Source organism: Coturnix japonica, chromosome 1 (assembly GCF_054131305.1).
Source record: "Coturnix japonica strain WE chromosome 1, WE-NBRP24, whole genome shotgun sequence".
NCBI lineage: Eukaryota > Metazoa > Chordata > Aves > Galliformes > Phasianidae > Coturnix > Coturnix japonica.
The window spans coordinates 142,339,069-142,355,381 of record NC_140663.1 but is presented as its reverse complement, the minus strand read 5'-3'; the positions used below and the strand labels follow the sequence as shown (position 1 = coordinate 142,355,381).

The 16,313-nt window shown below is 41.0% G+C and overlaps 1 long non-coding RNA gene across 19 annotated transcripts in view; it reads right to left on the bottom strand.

The window, feature by feature from the left end:
* The window catches only part of LOC107308057 (uncharacterized), a 47,451-nt gene that overhangs the window by 13,135 nt on the left and 18,003 nt on the right, over positions 1-16,313 (bottom strand). For 12 of the 19 annotated variants that reach the window (XR_014942070.1, XR_014942071.1, XR_014942073.1 and 9 more), the window contains 2 exons: positions 926-1,264; positions 351-466 (listed from right to left, as the gene is read on the bottom strand). This is a non-coding gene — a long non-coding RNA (uncharacterized LOC107308057). Of the gene's footprint in view, positions 1-350; positions 467-925; positions 1,265-13,539; positions 16,143-16,313 lie in introns of those variants that run through there. The other 7 variants (XR_014942069.1, XR_014942067.1, XR_004305926.2 and 4 more) reach the window with 1 other exon arrangement.

The following is a 16,313-nucleotide window of genomic DNA, read 5'->3' as shown; positions in this document are numbered from 1 at the left end:
TTTTATTTTTTTTTTTTTTCTTTCTCAGAAACTACCTATCAAATCTTCACTTGGAACAGTTTTTGACTGATATTCTTCTCTGGTTGTTTAACGTTAACAACTTATCAGTTTAACCCACACAACGTTTTTGACATTTAGGTTATGATATATTACTTGGGATTAATCTCCCTCATTCATAACAGCACAGAACTTCCTAGCTCCCCACCCCGGTGTATCTGCACGTTTTAAAACAAGAAAGCTCTATTCTTTATAAATCAAATTATGCTTTCTTTTTTTTTCCCCTGATTTTGCACCCCTGATATTAGTCAGTCTACGGTGCTGTCTTTCAGTGAGAAATATTTTTGTTGTACCTGTCAAAACAGTATCAGTGCAGCTGCTGGATGCGTTCTGTAACGACTTGGCCTTTGCTTCTTTTGTGCTGTGATGAATGACTATTACAGTATTCTCAGCACTTCAGTTGTATATCCTGAAAAAAAGTAAAATTACTTTGTGAGAAAATATCATTTTTTATATTACGAAGAAAAAAAAAAGATATATATATGTATAGTGTTCTGAAAATATAGGTTCTTTTCCCCACATTTTAGGTGCTATATCCTTTCTGGACTTTTAAGTTGTTGTTGCACAAGGCTTGACTTTAAGAAACACGGCCTTGTGCAGGCTTGTTGATTTGATAGAAATACCAGCAAGTGGTAAAGGCACAGCTTAGGTTTAGAAATCTGGTTGCCATACTTCTTAAATTGGAACCTCTCCCAGAACGCACAGTCTTCACCGAAAGCCTTACACAGAGATAATGCCATTCAAAGCATCAGCGGTATAGGTCTGGCCCTGTACATTCCATGTTTCAGTGGCTGGTAATTCCATCAGGACATTTTTATTCTACACATACGAGGCTCAAAGTCTGCACTCTTCAGAAGAACATACTCACAAGGAATTCAGAGAATACTGCCAAAGAAGCTCCATCCCTGGGACTTCTCTAGTAAAAGCAGCTTTGCATGTGAGTGAAAAAGAGGTCAAAAGAAGCCTTGCTGTGTTATATTTTCTGCTTGTCCAGATGCTTGCTGCGGTTTGCCCTCACAGTGTTGGAGACCATGCGGCCAGGCTGAGCTGCTGACTGCCCACTGGCCACAACGATGTGGTATGAGTGGTGTCCCCATCTCCAAGGCACGACTCCCTGTGGCTGCAGGCTGCAGCCTGCCTTCTGCTGTCTCCAGCCACTGATGCAAAGCTTTGAACTCAGCCACAGAGCTCAGTGCTTTTATCGCCACTTTGAAAAGGAAAAGAAAGAAAAAGACCATTAGTGTAGACCAAGTGTGAATTGGTAAAAAGGGATATCCTTGTGAACTGCTCCCAGAATTGTAACTGGCCTCTGGCGCTCTTAGGAACAAAGAGTTGCAAGAATTAGCGTAACAGAATGGCTCTCAAGGTACTTATTTTCATATACTTTTTATTCTTGCTTTTTGTCACGATAGTTTTAATTGAAAGTAAGCACTGGCAGTAATCATATAGCAAACAGTTCCTTTTGATAGCTTTGAAACATCTCTTTTTCTTAAAAGCTCCTGGTAGCGTGATTGAAAAATCAACTGAGTATGCATAAAACTTTTAACATCTAATTTGGTACAGAAATTTTCCACATATGGCATAAATTCTGTGTGTTTTATAAGAGAGACTAGAGAGTTTCATGGAGTGGTGTCTATCTGTAATATACACATACACACCACAGATGCGTATGTTTTTGTCTTTGTCATACACAAAGTATTATAGGCATGTGTTTAAAGGAAGACAGAGTGACAAACGTCTCAGAGCCACAAGGTCTACCTGATGTGTATTATGCATGTTAGTAACAAGTGCCCTATGGATGTGCTGACACCAGAAGAACCCCTTGGGTCTTTCTGACAATAATGCACGTATAAAACTTCAATGAAACATGTCATCCTTTTCACTCATTTTTACTGAGGAAATGCAAACAACACACTGTGTTTAAATAGCTTTAAAGATCTGATATAAATCAACAATAGGCAGGAAATTTAAGAAAGCCAAAGTCTGACACTCCCATTTCAGCACATTACACTCTGTTTGTGCAAAGCAAGTTAGAAGCCCTGGGTATCCCACCTGATTTTCAGTTCTTTATGTCAGACCCTATGGGAAAAGCACCAGAAGGCACAGAAGCTTGCACCTCAAACCCTGTAGGCAAGAGTTCAAGTGAAAGCACAAGTGTTCCACACAAAGCCTCAGGAGCTCTTTGGCCTGAGACACCATTTTCCTGCAGCTCATGCCGCATCCCTGTTCCAATCATGTAGCACCAAGGTGCCCTGAGCTGCATGTTGGTGTTCATGGAATCGTAAGTCTTCCAGAGCATCAAGGCCTACCACACAGCAGCTGCCCCAGCCCCACCCTAGGGCCTGCAGGGCTGGAGATGGGACTGGAAATAGGGCTCTCTGCAGGGAACCAGGGTGGGCCTGGCCGTGAGGCCTCCACTGGCACAGGGCTGGGTGGGAGGCCTGGCTCCCCTTGCTGCACTGTAGCTCTGGCAGTGATCTTGGTTAGTAGGAAAACAACCTGGAGAAAGGAAAGGATTTCCATGTCAGAAGGTTTCTTTTCACTGTCAACTTCCACACAGCCGGAGGAAGAAATCCCCTGGGCAGTTGGAGCTTATAACGTCACGGGCACAAGGTTTATTTTGAGAAAACAAGCACGTGTCAGCAGTTTTTTAGTTATTCCTTCAACCTTTAGGCACACTGGCAAGGCATCGATTCAGTGCTTTTCTTACATGAAGGCATATAGACAGGAAAGCACCATGCCAGCTGTGAGTGCAATATGCCACTGGTCTGTTAATGATCAAGAGCGACAATAGCAAAGGAACCAGAAACCAAGCTGAGCAAAAGGAGGAGAGGCATGCACAGAATAAATGTGCAGCAGCTACTGAGTATTAGAAATGTATTTGGTAGTACTATTGAATGTCCTTACAGTATTGGTTAGGGACAGCTGTACAGCTGTGCCAGAGGGTTTGTTTTTTTTTTTTCCCAGCTCCTGCTTTCCACAGAGGCAGCAGCATAAAAATAAACACACATTAAAATCAATCTACAGGGAACTGGATAAACACAGTGCAATGATGGCTGCACTCTTGTGGCTTGCACCCTGTGCCTGTTAAACACCAGCCTTGGATTTCTGTAATATAATCCAGCAAAGACAGCAGCATTTAAAAAAAAATGTAATAATTTTAAGCCTTTACCTTAAAATGATGCCCTTACTAATGGTAAGTAGCTCCTCTGCTTTAAGTCTGTTTATTACACTACGGTAGGCTGTACTTGCTGCATCACTTGAAAACATGAGATAATTCTTACAAAAAACTCAGCCCTTCTGTGTGTACATTTGAATAGTGTAAGATTCAGCATGTGTAATTATTTTCAGTCAGCTTTTGTGCACTTGTGTTGAACAGGTGGAAACTCCAAAACTAAAAACAGAGTGGAGAGAGGAAGAGAGGAGGAGAGCCAAAAGTTCTCCATGTCCTATCCTTTCCCTCTGAACGTGCAGAACATATCTGTAACACACTGAGTCAATAATGGAAGTATTTCCCAAACTTGGACCCTGACCTTGCACCTGGACCCTGCCCCTGCACAGCCTCCCACTGCCACAGCAGGCTTTCGGTCTCAGTGTCTGTGCATGCAGATGTGACGATTTGACCAGTGACCTACATAGGACATGTTTCCTAACCCGGACGGCAAGCAATTTTAAGAGCACAGTGCTGCCACTCCTGCATAGGAGAAACTCCCACTTCCTCCTAAAGGATGTCTCTGGCTGTAGACGGCAGCGGCGGGGGCTGTCAGACAGAGGCAGAGATTCTGTAAGGCAGCTCTATGAACGTGGCAAAAGACCTGAGGGAAAATATGGAGAGAAGATGAATCTATTCAACGCTAAACATGTTTATTTTAACTTCTCTGGAGCTTCTGAAAAATCACTGAGCAAAACTCCAGGGTATAAATCAAAGTGAGAGAGAGAAAGAAAGAGGGCAAGCAAAAGAAAGTCATTACTTTGATTGGCAATGAAAGATTACTCAGAATCCATAACTGTGTTTACCTAGCTCAGCTTTGTGATCTAAGCTCACCATTTCAAAACCCTTGAAAGAAGCCCATGTGAAAAAAATGAAAGAGCCTGGAGTGTTCACAGGAAAAGGACTTATGTAAGTACACTACAAGTGGAAGGGTGCGCTTTGCCACTTACGCTCACACAGTACATTTTCTTTACTATTAAACACACGTTTTAAAGAAATGAGTTAATTTCAAATTAAGGATTAATGGGTTGTGGGTTGTTTTGTTTTGTTTTGTATTGTTCCTTTTAGGAGTTTAAATTACAGATTAAAGGTTAAAATGATGACCAAAATGACATCTACTTACTTTTTTTTTTTTCCACCTTACTGCACTGTCCTACACCTTAGGGCAGCCACAATTATATTATCGGGCTGAAAAGTCAGTGCTAGGCACGCAATTACAATAAGCACTGTTCTCATTTGTTCACTGTAAGCTCCCCATTTCCTTCTTAAAAGTTGTTTTCAAAAGGATCTGCTTGCGTAATTGTGCAAGCCCTGGTAGCCTCAATCCCCAAGAATGTTTTCAATGACCTCTTCCTGCCCGGTTTTTCCATGAGGGAACTGTTGAGAAAGGGGGAGCTGACAGAGTTACCAGAGGGTAAATGAGTAGACAGATCCAGAACAGAGATTAGAGTTTCAGTAAAGAAACAAACAAACAAAACAAAACAAAACAAAACATAAAAACAACCAACCCTAAAAATATATTTCTCTCTTTTTTTCTCCCTGTTGTTATGATCTATGATTGCTTTTAAAAACTCCCCCTGATTTTAACATTTAACGTCCTTTTTAACAGGCCTTCCAGCTACAAGGTAGACCATCACTTCAGAGGTAGGAATATTAACACAGAGGAACAGGAGCACTTCATCCACATAATGGCTACTGGCTTCAAGCAGGCTGTGGACCAGTCCTTGCTACCAAGAGGCTGTGTGGCTTTGTAATGAGTGAGTCAACGCTGCCATTTGCACTACACATAAGTGAGTGCAAACAGAGGGTAGGAGGGCAGTAGCCAGAGTATTAGAAATGAAATACCTGCTTCTGAGGGGAGCTGGGAGCTGTAATGCAAGAACATACCTGTACTCTGTGTGTAGCAAATCAAGAGTTGTTTATTTACAGTATCAGTGTTTTGGTTGCGGTGAACACTTCAGAAGCCTAAGGGCAAACTGACCTTGAGAAGTTCAGATTATTAATAATTAATTATTACCCTCTGACAGACCCCATTTATCACCACAAGCACCACATACATTAATTAGAGCACTTCTGGCACTGGAGCAAATCCGTTCCCTTCATACCAGATTTTGTTTTAGATTTTGTTCCCAGAGGGAGCATTGGAATTCTTAGATGTACCAAGGAGCAGCTTAGAGATTTTCCACTAGGATGGGTTTAAAACTATTTTTTTACTGTCCCCAAATCATGTTCAATGATAACCAAAAGAATATCTTTGCTAGAGAAAGCCAAAATTAATAACCAGAGTTGCAGTTTTTAACCCCGCTTGTCACCTACAGCACTGACACTGGGGACCACAGGGTAGATTATTCAGCAATTAACATTACATGATGTTGCTGAATGCAGCATATTTCCTAGCTTAAAAACATGCCACTCTGTGGCAATGCAGGGTAGGCAGCTCTTAAAGTTTGGACTGAATCTAAATGAAAGTCTCCCATGAATTGTTCAACTGCTGCCATTACTTTGTATATTGTGATTATGGTGTGATGCAAAGTAGGGATTTGAAAGGGCAGGAACAGAAATCTTTCTTTGAGACTGATAACATTTTGCTCATTCCCATGTACCAAGAGGACAGGAGATTACTGTGTTGCACTTTCCCACTCCCAAAAGGGGTGCAAAATGATAGTTTCATAGTTGGGTCAAAATCTGTACTTACCTCTAATATAAAATTTTCCATCAGCTTAAAGAGTGCAAATTCAGTCCAGTACAGAAGAATTCGGGAGATAAATATACCGAGAATTTTATTAGCTACAGTGAACTGCGAAGTCCGCGGTGTTGCACTGCTTGCATTTTTCTATGGATGGGAACATACATGTGTGTATATGTATATGGGCAAATATGATGCACCAGTGCTCCATGCTTTTAACTATTCACCCAAACCAGCCTGCCTCTTTAAAAGAAGCATGGGCTGAAACATGCTATCTGCTTCTCAGAAAGCCGAAGGTGGATGCTTGCCAGGGATTTGTGCAGCTTCCTGGCCCGGCTGATAAAGCAGGCCACCGTGAGGTAAAGCCCTGCTTTCCCTCCAGACACGTTTCCTCTGCGGCCGCCCAGGGGCAAGGAACTGAGATGATCAGGGAAACAAGGGGACTGCAACACATGGGGACCACTGGAGGAATCCCCTGAGAGGTTCCCACATGACTGCATTTAGAAATGTGAGCTTCTGAGTCAGGGTATTCACATCAGTGCATGGAAAGCACAGCTAATGCTGGAAGTTTAATGATAGCATTTGACCATGTTAACCAGTAAGTGACAAGGCAGGGTCACGGGAGTTAATTATTCGAGTAAGTGAGTGCTAAAAGAAATGTTGAGAAACGCTGGTAGTTTGCACTGACTGAAATGGAAGGTGACTAATCATTTCAGAGTTTAACCTTGACAGCTCTAAGCAGACCCTCCTTTCTCTTTCACCACTTTTTTTTTTTTTAAATCAATATTGTGTACCTCGTGGGCAGAACATTAAAGGTTTTGCAGCACAAAGAAAAAGGGAAAAAAAAAAAAGGCAGTCTGGATAGAAGGGTACCCGTGAGATGGAGATGAGAGCTCTGAGAGAGAAACACTCTGATATGGAAGGCTTCAGCTTTGGGGAAAGAGGTTCTGGCCTCCTGTGTGACGCAGGGCCACCCTCCCTCCCTCTTGGTACTTGTGTCTCTGGATTTCAGCCCCTCCAGGGCAAGCTCTACCTGGCTGTACGTGCCAAGCGCAATCAGGCCCAGCTCTCCACTGATCTCCGGTGGCAGTGCCATGATACAAACAGTAATGAAGAGAGACTGCTTGTACCTGCCTGCCTAGCCACCAGAGAATCCACCACTTCACATTTTACATTATTTATTTTCATGCCCTGATAATTTAGAAAACTCCAAGGCAAAATACAATTACTGCTGTGCCATGGCCGCTAAGCTTCTGTGAGACACAGCTGCATAATTTTAAGAGCCAGCAAACTGCTAGACCTCTTTGTTTCAACAGGCAAATACCAGCAAGCAAGGTAATATTGGGTATGCATTTTTCTTCTTTTGTATGCTGAACTGCTTTACAACTTCTAACACTGATACATGAGTCTATGACATCAAGGAAAAAAAGAAAAGAAAGCAACTATAAGCTAACTCTTCATAACAATCATGTGGCATATACACAGAGCTTTTCATCCCTCTCCTTGTAGGCCACCTCTTTTTTAATGCAGCCCAGAACACAGTTGGCCTTTCGGGCTGCAAGCGCACACTGCTGGATCATGTCCAGCTCCTCGTCCACCAGGACCCCCAAGTCCTTCTCCACAAGGCTGCTCACAAGGAGATCTTCCCCCGGTCTGTATAAATACCTGCAATTGCCCTGGCCCAAGTGCAGCATCCTGCACCCTGCCTTATTGAACCTCATCAGGTTTTCTCAGGCCCATTTCTCCAGCCTGTCCAGGTCCCTCTGGATGGCTTCCCTTACTTCCAATGTATCAACTACACCGCTCAGCTTGGCGTTGTCAGTTATCATTCAACATCCAGGGAAAGTGCAGCTGTCTCCAGACTGGGATGCAACGTGTGTTAAATAAACAGAATTTGAGGTTTGGAATCATTTTTCCCACTTAACACTTCAGTGAGGGTAAAGCGAAAAAGAAAAGTATATTCAAAGCATATGATACTGCAATTAGAAGGAAGGCAGAACTGAAGAGTTTAAATGCAAAGTTATATTGAGAGGGTAAAGATTAAATTTATGATGAAATGGCAATGGTGAGTACAAGTGTGCATCATATTTTCCTCCCCAACCACCAACCAACCAAATAATAAATAATTTAAAAAATATATATACTTTTGAAGTTTTAATCTGGTTATTTAAAAGTCCGTCCTTACTGTTATGCACAGAACCTCCAGTGCTATTTCTGCTCATTGCTGGGCTGGGTGCCACACTGGCATACATCATTTGGGAGCACCTCGAAGGGAAAGCTGCAAAATCCTCAATAGTGATGTCAGTGGGAAAAGAAGTATTTCTAAAAAATATTCATTCCTGATGTGTAGCATGAAGTCACATCGGTTGTGAGAACTTGCTGTTCTTCCCAATCATGTTGTAGGGATGCTAGAAATGTTATCTTACTGGGTTCTCTAAGGGAGAAGTCCACTTGTAAGACGGGTCAGTATGGGAGGCCATTGGTCACCAGTCAGTCTTTCATAGTATCATAGTATCATAGTCTTGTGCGGGTTGGAAGGGACCTTAGAGATCATCGAGTCCAACCCCCGGGATTTGAGCCCCCTGTGTAGCAGAGCGGCACTTCTACCACTTGCACTACAGGGGATTCAAACCCTGGCCTCTGGTGTTGCAATGTGGCATTCCTACCACTGCACCACCGGGGCACACAACATTTCATTAAATGTTACCTTGCATATGATGCCCCAAATGTCTTTTCAGTAGCAGTCCACATCCCTAGTGGCACACAGCAGTGATTGCCCTTGTCACAAGCTTGATTCCTGCTGCCCAGGCTGCCTCTGTCCCTGAAACTCCTGAACAGCTTCCAAATGTCTAGTATGAATCAGAGGTCAGCTCTCCTTCCTTATAGCTCACCACTGTGCACAGTGGGCCACCTCTACAAGCAAATGTGCATGGGTGGGAGAGTGTATGTGGACTGAACCTTGACGGCAGCCTCAGGCAGCACTCCTCAGCCTTTTATGGATAGGCAGAGTAAGACAACCTTCAGAATAAACAAGCAAACAGAGATGTTTGCCTGGTCAGGCAGAGGATTTGTGAAATAAAGGGTACCACTGAGGCTGCTAACAGTACTTAACAAATGAAATAACAAGCCATTCCACCAGATATTTAAGGTGACAAGACCATGCTTGTGCCAGGTGCTGCTTTCAGACTGCATGTCATTTTCTGCATCAGTAGAGTAATCCAGACCATCATGGGGGCCATCAGTGGCCAAGAGGAAAGAAGCCCAGCTATGGCTGGGGAAAACATATTTTTTGAGCCAGGTAAGGATGTTGAGAAGCAAAGATTATATGTATAAAAAAGAATCTTTGCTTCAGCTCCTATCTAAGAATAAACATTATACAGTGTTAAAAAAACAAACCAAAAAAAAAACCAAAAAACAAACAACAACAACAAAAAAACAGTCATTGTTGCAAACAAGTCACCTTTCATGAAGGGTATGCTTTTAAGATACTCATGTAACTCGAAGACTGTAGAGGGCAGAAGCCTGGTTTTCAAGTCCCATTGCTCAAGTCAAGAATAATTTGCTCTCCTGCAGTACTTGGACTGCGGAGTAGGGATGCGGTAACGGCAGTGTGGGTGGTTCATAGCTTTCACTTTGCTTTGGCTTGGGAAGCTGGGAAGCCACAGCAGTTTTTCGCATGTGTCTTTTTGTTGCCTTAAGCATGAATGTCCCTTTTGTCCTCTAACAATCCCAGTAGTGTGTTCAGGAAGACAGTCTTTGACCCTTTCCTGGACTGCTGATAGAAGCCAACTGAAGCAGCAGGATGCTGTTCTTCTAAAACTATGTTGTGGTTCTTGCTGCTGGTGCCACTGCTGGCATCAGGCAAGCCTGGGTGATTGCAAACTACTTTGCCTAATGTTGCCTAATTTGTGCTAATGTACTTCCATTAATCTGTACCAGTGGTGAAAAGCACTGCTTGTAATACTCTGTTTCAATTTTTTGTGCACCATCCTTGCACTCATTCCTTAGGAATTATTTCAGCTGGTGGTTTTAGATCTTCAGCTCAATACCATGTTACAAAGCAGGCAGAAGGGCTGAAGTGAGACCTTGCACCATGCCATCTTGATGAGGCCATCTTATTTTTTTGAACATCTTTATTTGGAAACTTTTGGTCAGTTCCCATTTTCCCTCTGTGCTGTAAACCTACCAGTTTTAGGCAGCATGGTACTGGTACATACTTTTCAAGTAAGTGCTGGTACTTGTGATGAAGCTCCCCTTATAGTCATCACATGATTCAGAGTCCAACAGTCACTCATTCAGTACATTTTATAGAACTGCAAGATATCCACAGTTCTGCATAGAATCTACTTGTTTAGCCTCCAAGCTGCCACTGTAGAAGGGTCTGGTCAGTCGTTGGCTATGTCTTCCCCTCCACATGGATATCTTGGATACCAAAAGAGACCTCAAATGGCCCTGGATCTTTACTAGTGGGCAAATAAATTAATCTCCTATCTCCCATCACTTAGGATCTGTCTATTCTTACTGGGAAGAAATAGGTGGCTGTTTCTCTCATCTATCTGAGAATGGGCTGGAGCGCCCCTTGGGGACTCCTGTCTCTACACATTGATTTAATTTAGGAATTTAGGTGAGTAGGTAAGGTGAGATGACTTATTTTTGGATGGTGAAGTAGTGAGGTGAAATGAATCCCATCCATACCAGCACATGATTAATGCTAAAACAGTGAGCACCTTACACTGTGCTCTTAAATGTCATAATAATTTTGGTTAGATTAATGTCTTCTAAAAAGTGTTGCTACTTTTATTAAATTGATCCTTTCTAATTTTAATCCAGTAAATTTCAGAAAGAGGCTTTAAAGGGTAATAATTTTTGCAACTAGGCTCAAAACTCAGAAACATGAGACAGTAAGTCAGCAACTTGGTACTGAATTCACAAGATGTATATGAAAAGTGACTTTGAATCCCTATGCAAGTCATACAGAAGGAGTAGTATACACAAGACATATCACTATATTGTGACAAACCATAAAGCAGCTTTCAGTTTTATAGCATCTTGACAAGCTGTTCAAAATCAAGTCTTTAACCTTACTCTTTACTCTGATGATTAGGTTTCCCTGTTTGACACATATATTATGCTATATTTAACGCACAGTGGAAACAAAGGTAACATTTTCTGTACTACAAGCCTACTTTATTGTGTTTTAGCCTGTCACTCTTTGGTCTTTTATCGTAAGAAAAGCATGCTGTACTTGTTTGTATAGCAACAGATATTTTCTAACAGTAGTCCTGATATCTGCAATAGGGATTTATGAGGCCAAGAAGTGAAGTGTAGTCTTTCCCCTCAAGAATAACTGCTGGTGTGTTAATCTGGGGAAAAAAAAATCATATCATTTTTTCGTAAGTCTCCCTAGAAATATGGGTTTTACTTACTTCTCTGAGCAGTCAGTGGTCATGACAGTAACACAACCTCACTGGCCTATTAAAGCTCATAAAATATAGAACAGTACTCAAAAAGTATTTATAGACTCAAAAATAGAAGTCAGGACATATCCCTATCATAACCAACACCTTTTTGGCAATGCTTATTCCACTCCTGTGATTGCTGACTGCTCAGTCTGACCTGGCGAGACAGCATTTCTGGATAACTGATACCTACAAGGCCCAGTGGCTTTCATGCATTATCTACAGCATCTGCTTTTCTTAGAATACCTTGTTCTTGTCGCTATTCACAAGCCTACTGCAATTACTGAATTCTTGTACATATAGAACACCCAGTTGCTGTGTCTCAAAAGAATTCCGTCAGTCTGGTGAGGAGCTGCAGGGGAGATGCTAGAAGGAATGAAGAACAGTACAGGGAGCTACAGAAACGTCTGTTAAAAAAAGTAATAATAAATAAAAATGTAATTCTATCAGATAAAAGGAAAGAAAGTGTGCAAACTTGACTCTGAGTTGTCATAGCTGTCTCCATCAGTATTTTCCAGCCCATCATAAAAACGTCTCAGAAGGGGTGCTGCGAGGAAAAGAAGACTGATATGCCTGTAATGTCTTTTGTGAAGATGTACGTTGTGGGCATAGGCAGTGTGCACTGTTTGCAGCAGTGCTGGTGGCTGTATGATACTGATAGGAGTTTCAAGGTATAGAAAAGAACTGAGTCTGACTTGGTCTCTGTTATTATTGCTTTTCTAAGTTAAGGAACTATAGAACCTAGGTCTACTTCCACTGAGTATGTCAGCAAGAATTGGGAAAAAAACTGATGAATGCAATGATTGGAGTGCCCCTCTCAGAGCCAGGGTCTGTTATACCATTCCTGAGTTAAAGATGTAGTCTGAGTAATAAAAAGTGTGAAGAAACTGGTAAATATTTGGGGCTATCCACATGCTGAATGTGTCAACTGAAGAAATAGAGGGCCAAATTTTCAGCAGCACTACAATACATTGGTTTTGACTGTGCTATTCTTCAGCATTTCTCAAGACCAAATGTGCTAAAATCACTGTGTTTCCTGATTAGATGCCAGTCTTTCTGTCCTGATGCAGTGACAGTGTACTCAGGTGATTTCTAACCATCAAGTTACATATGTACTCTACAATGCATTTGCTTATGTGGCAAAAAAATTGTCTAAAAATAACCATTACGAGCAGTAGGGGCTCTGGATGAAGGGACCAGCTTAAAGAAAATCTGAAAATGAACTTGTCCTTTCAAAGCACCTATGCTATTCAAAGGTCAGGCATGTGCTGCTCTTTCCTTGCTTCTTAATAATGAAGCGGTAAGCCTGTTTCATGCTAGCAATAATAGCCACTGTACCAAATTCAATCCAGTACTCTACATACAGTGATAGTGACATCTGATGGTACTTGTGACAGATTATTATGGTCCTCCATCATCAAAAAGCAGTAAAAATTCAAGGCTGCAGTTAAAATTAATCTGGCCATGAAACCAGCCTACAGTTATTTTTTTCCGCAACTACTGTAACATTGATGTATACAAGTCATCAAATGTGACTTTGTGAGGGTATTAGATGTACATAAAGCTTGCTGAGAGAAACACTCTGTTGTTGCAATACATTCAAATGCCAACAACTTAAAGTGGATCTTTTTACTTCTCTGGTAACATGACACACAATACCAGCAACAAAATGACTTAGTGATATCCAGAATGTTTGGAAACCTACTACCACTGAGCTGGTTAATAATATTTCACTTTTCATGTGGAGACTCTGAATTGGTCTGACAGAAATGACTCTAACTGCCGATTTGAAATAAGTTTTAGTGAAAACCCTGAGGACAAAATTATGAAATTACAAGATCACAGCTGTCCCTAGGAAGACTCTTCTGGATTCTTAGCGAAAATCAAGGAGCTGAATGTACAGAGGAGGAAACTATCCACTGGCATCAGGCTCTATGGGAAAAGCCAGGAACTCTGTGCCTTGCTGATAGTGGCAAGGCAGTGCAAGGAACTGTCCTGTTGATAGAAGACTTTTCTGAGATTTATCAGTGATTAGCACTGCATCCATACAATAAATACAGACTTGGACATCAAGAAACTATGGTCTCCTGCTGTGAAGAGTAATACAGTGGGATGTAAACAACATCTTTTTTTTTATTTTTTATTTTATTTTAAGGCACAAATGTTGGTATTCATGATGCCGTACAAGCTGAATAAACCTTATCAAACATGTAACACTGGAAAACTTGGTGGTAGAACAAATTTTCTGCATGCTTTAATTGTAGTCAAAGAGTCCCAGCTTCCCCCAGATTTTCATGGTTTGTTGTTCAACTAGAATTTCTTTCATACATCTGAAATTTGCTGCAGGTTATAGTATGTTTTGTGGTCCATCACAAGACGGCACATTACCAGTTGATACTATATAATCCACAATGAAAATATGTTTTTAATGCTCTGTGAAAAATTGAAAGAATTTGGGTTATCTTACTAAAAGCTGTAGAGGGGAAATGAAATACAGCCCAGCCCCGTGGCTGGAATTTATCCTTTATGTTAAAGAGATGGCAGTCTTACAAGCACAAGGTATCTGAAACTTATATTATTTAAAGAGCTATGTATGATCCATTTAATGCACGTGTTAAGTAGACATTTAAATATATAACATTTGTAACTGGAATTTAATTCTTTTATTCTATCTTCAGCTGGACTATGAATTGAATGTATAAATTACAGGTGTTCTAGATTCGGTGACTCATTTCTGAATTTGGTCAGGGATAATTCAGCCATTAAATGCTTCTTGGATTCTCTTTACAACATCTCATCATTGCCCCTCACTACAAGAAAGACATCAAGGCCCTGGAAAGCGTCCAGAGAAGGGCAACAAAACTGATGAGGGGCCTGGAGCACAAGTCTTACAAGAAGCGGCTGAGGGAGCTAAGATTATTCAGTTTGAAGAAGAGGAGGCTCAGGGGAGACCTCATTGCACTCTACAACTTCCTGAAGGGAGGTTGTGATGAGGAGAGGTTTGGTCTCTTCTCCCAAGCAAAGAACAGGACCTGAGGACATGGCCACAAGTCGGACCAGAGAAGAGTTAGATTAGACACAAAGAATCAAAACACTATCCTTGAGGGACACCTCATATTGAGATCAACCATCCTACGATTTGGAGATTTTCCTCCTGAATCTGTGACCAGTTGTTCTGGAAAAGCTAGTGTTTGTAGCTGATATTAAACTCAATAACAGAGGGTTCTCTGGTCTCACAAAGAAACATGTGAATGTTCTGAAGGTTCCACAATGAAACTAAACACATTCAGACCAAAACAAGGTAAAACTTTAACACATGAGAATTGTGAACAAATGGCATAATTAAAGATGCTGGTTCAGTGTAATTTTTAGGAGAAAGGAAGATCTAAATTTTGTGCAGTACAGTAATACAAAAAAGATTTTAAGACATCTTTCTAGAACAAAAGTAACCCTATGTGATGATAAATCCTGTGATACTGGACATTTTAAACAAAAACAGATTTTTTAAAAAGACATTATTTAGTTAAATTGTAAGTCTTGAATTTAAATTAGGACTAATTTTTATCAGTCTTGTGGCTTATATTATGCAGTTTTATGATCATGATAATTCTTTTGACAGAAAATCTGTCATAGTTTCTTAGGACAGTGTTATAAAGACTCAGTAGAAGGATGCTTTCAGGAGTTGTGGGACTGAGTTAACCATACAGTGCTGAGTTGTTCTGGCAAAAACTGCAAGGTAGGAACTATGGGTAGGGATTTCATTCAAAAGAGAATCCCAAAGACTTCCAGTAACTTGTTTTCCTTCACCTCAGAATTACTTGTGAATTTTATTTTCAACAAAGCATTGCTATGTACATCATTCGGCATGTGTTTATGTATACTCAGCAGAATGAAGCTAGCTCTCTGACAGAATCAACTCTTTTATCTACTGTCTGTGGACAATGATTTGGAAAACTACCTGGCATCAGTTTGAACAGTTCAAAGGATGCTCTCCATATCAGCGCATCCAGCCATATCATATCCACTTTAAAGAAAATCGGCAATCTACTACATTTTTGATTTGCAGTTAAAATGATTAATTGCTGCTGCTAGTAGGGGGATTTCTGCCATTCACTGCTGATACCTGGATAGCTGGTGAACTTCAGAGGCATCCCTTCTCTCCCATGGAGAGATCTTTGGGCTGTTCAGTGTGTAAAGCACCAATGGAAGTCCTACGTGAGCAGGTGGTTGTCTGTGGGCAGGGTATAGGTGAAAGCCCCATGTAGACTAGTCAAAGCTAGTAAGGGCCTTTGATCCTGGACAGTATCACAGAATCACAGAATCACCAAGGTTGGAAAAGACCTAAAAGATCATCCAGTCCAACCATTCACCTATTACCAATAGCTCCCACTAAACCATGTCCAGTAGTTTCATAAGGCTCAGCAATCAACATTTGTTTTGGTTTGTGTCAGATGCCTTCTCAGAAAAGGTGGCCTCAGCATTTTCTGGCAAGATCTCTTACTACTGTTTGTGAAAAGGAAAAGGATGGGTGCATCCTTTCACAGTATATATAAAGAGTGATATTCTCATGCAAGCATGACATTGTCTTCTGAGACCATTATCCTTTGATGTATAGCATCACTTTATGAAGTGATGGCAGTTCTTGGGTCATGAGATCATGTCAGGCTTATTATCCTGCTCTATTTCATTCTTTATACAGCAGACATCAGGTTTAGTAATTCTCAGCATCCTGTCAAAGAGAATGTCAACAGATGACAACCTAAATTTAATCATTGCCCTTCTGTAATTTAATCTAAATACAGATCAGTCTGGTTGTGTATGTTATTTTAGAATACTTAATTATTGTGATATTGTTTTCTAACAACACTTTAGATTTGAAATAACAAGGATTGGCTGTTAC